The 2,868-nt window shown below is 50.6% G+C and overlaps 1 long non-coding RNA gene across 1 annotated transcript; it reads right to left on the reverse strand.

Moving 5' to 3' along the window:
- Positions 1-605: 605 nt before the first annotated feature.
- Positions 606-2,717, reverse strand: LOC147575690 (uncharacterized). The gene is made up of 2 exons (XR_015242770.1): positions 2,436-2,717; positions 606-1,141 (listed from the first exon to the last, which is right to left on the reverse strand). It is a non-coding gene; the product is annotated as an uncharacterized LOC147575690 (long non-coding RNA).
- Between the last annotated feature and the right edge of the window lie 151 nt (positions 2,718-2,868).

Genomic DNA, 2,868 nt, shown 5'->3' on the forward strand with positions numbered 1-2,868 from the left:
AACTTACAATTTTCGCAGTTGGGACAGTGATTACTTCTGGAGGAAGTGGGTAAATGGCTGGGAGAATGCATGAAGGGGAATGTTGGAGATGCATGAAGGTAATGTTCTATTTTTAGATATGACTGGTGGGTAAACAAGGATGGGCATTTTCAAAAAACCATAAAACTGTCTACTTATGACTTATTCACATTTTGAAAGATTTGTCCATGTTTTCACAAAAAGCAATATTTCATCTTCATGGAATAGAACTGGATATTTAGTACTTGGGTGTTATGTGATTTCAAGTATTTTTAATTCTGCCGTGTTAAAATTGTTGAAGTCAGAGGCCGTAAGTTCAATAGCAGAGATATTAAGAACAGGAAGTGTTGACAGGTGTGCTTTTCAGAATGAGGAACACTAGGTTTATCTTTATTTAAATATATAAGAAAGACCATGGAGACATATGCATTTACTGTTAGATGTAAGCTGAATCTATATTTGACATTGTCTTCATGCAGTTGTTTTTTTCCCTATGTGTATATCCCAGGTAGGATAAAGAGCTTTTCTGTAATCTTCAGCGGTTTAATAATTCCAATGATTGCTGACATAAAACCAGAGTATAAAAGTTTAGGACAAAAAGTTTATTTGTTGGAATGTTTGCTTCAGAAGATTTTATTTTGTTCACTTAATGTTGCAAACTACATTTGTCATAGGGGGCTGATTTTGCTCATCAATCTCATGATAATTAATTACTTACTATGATCTCCCAGCTGGTTATAAGTAACCAAACAATTAAGTATTGAGCACTTTCTTACTGAGTTAGGAATATACCTAAAAGGACTCCTCTTTGCCAAAGTTTATTTTGCAAATGCAAAATAAGTAATGATTCCAATAGATCAAACATCAATCACGAAATGAAATCTCATCCTTTCACGATAGAACTTCTGGAACCTGGTAAGATGTGAGGTTGAAAAATGGCTCTTTGCTTAATAAAAAATATGCTGGCATTCCACACAGGAGGTTCCTCCTCTTCTCCAGGAACTTATATTGGAGTCTGCCAGGATTCAGTGTAAGGGCTTCTTTTCTTCCTAGACTCTCTCGGTGATCTGGTCTTGTGGCTCTATTTTATTTTATTCCTTTAAGATTAGCTTTTTTTTTAATGCTGATTTTTGAGAGAGAAAGAGACAGGGCGTGAGCAGGGGAGGGGCAGAGAGAGACAGAGACACAGAATCGGAAGCAGGCTCCAGGCTCTGAGCTGTCAACACAGAGCCCGACACGGGGCTTGGACTCAGGAGCTGTGAGATCATGACCTGAGCCGAATTTGGAGGCTTAACCGACGGAGCCCCCCAGGCGGCCCTCGGGGTTTTAAATACCATCTATTACACACACATCTTTCCCCGGACCTCCTCCTCTTCACTTCTCAAGGTCAACATGTCCAGAACGGAACTCGTGTTGGTCTTCATCCCCAAACTTGCTCCTCCCACGGTCATCCCCCTCTCAGATGATGGCAACCCTATCCTCCCAAGTCATTAGTACAAAAACCTTGGAGTTAAGCTTGACTCCTCTCTCACATCATACCATGTCCAAAATGTATTAGATTTAACTTCAAGTATCTTGGGGCGCCTGGATGGCTCAGTCGGTTACGTGTCGGACCCTTGATTCCCACGCAGGTCATGATCTCAGCGTTTGTTGCGCTCAAGCCCCGCATTAGGCCCTGCGCACTGACAGCTTGGATCCTGCCAGGATTCTTTCCCTCTCGGTCCCTGCCCCTCCCCCCGCCGATTCTGTCTCTGTCTCTCCAGATCAACCTAAAAAAACCCAAAAAGAATTAGGTATAACTTCAAGTAGCTTCACAGCCCAATCCAACCTCGTCGGCCCTCTCCTGAACCTAGCACATCCCCTCTCTCTCCCGGATTACTGCCATTGCCTCCTGACCACTCTCCTCCCTGTCCCTGTGTCCCCAGCAGCCCCCTCTGAGCACAGCAGCCCGGTGCGCCTATTACAACATGCACAGCTTGGGCCTGATGCCCTCTGTCCGGCTTCGGCTTCAACCTCTCCGGACCCGCTGCACCCCTGGTCACCTCCTGCCTCAGGCCCTTGCACTCGCTCTCCTCTGCCCCGCAACCTTGTCCCCTAACATCCGAGTGGCCACCCACTCCAACCGCCTTCATGTCTTACTCCCGTGTCGCCTTCTCCACGAGGCCTCCTGGCCTCTGTCACCGCCTCTCCCCACACTCCGTCTTCCCGGCCCGCGTTATGTTTCTCCCATGCGCCTAGCACCATCTCCCATCCTCGTATGTTGCTCATTTATCCCATTTCCTGTCCCTGGAGGAACAGGATCTTGTGAGACGCAAGCAACGTGTTAGGTCCACGACGCCACAGAATGCTGTTTGCTTAACGCCCCGTCGCTAACTCCTGGAAAAGCTCCAGGCACACAGCAGGCGCTTAATAAATACCTGTCAAACGGACGGGAGGCACGCCTAAGGCGCCTGTGCCCTGCTGCCTCTCCGCGGCCCGCGGCAGAACGTTCCGGCCAGGGCCGATTCGGCCACCGCGGGCCTTGCGGGCGACACAAAAGGCTCGCTTGGCTCTGTGAGGGCCGGGAAAGCGGCCCGCACGGCGTCGGCGCCTGCGGTTCCCCCGCCGCCGCACTTTGCCCACACGGCTGTGCGATTCCTCCGGGGCCGCCGGGCCTCGCGCCTGAGCCCCGCGGACGTCAACCCCGGCCCGTCCCGGACGCCGGGCGGGCGCCGGCGTCAGCAACGTAGGCGGGAAACGCTGGGCGCCCGGGGCACGCCGGGAGCACCCGATAGGTGGGGCGGGCTGCGCACGTGACACGCGGCAGGCCGGGACCCTCGGGGCACGCCGGGAGCGTGTGGTGCGCGGGGC

The sequence above is a fragment of the Puma concolor genome, chromosome D3 (genome assembly GCF_028749965.1).
Source record: "Puma concolor isolate L17-30 chromosome D3, mPumCon1.1.hap2, whole genome shotgun sequence".
Classification (NCBI taxonomy): domain Eukaryota; kingdom Metazoa; phylum Chordata; class Mammalia; order Carnivora; family Felidae; genus Puma; species Puma concolor.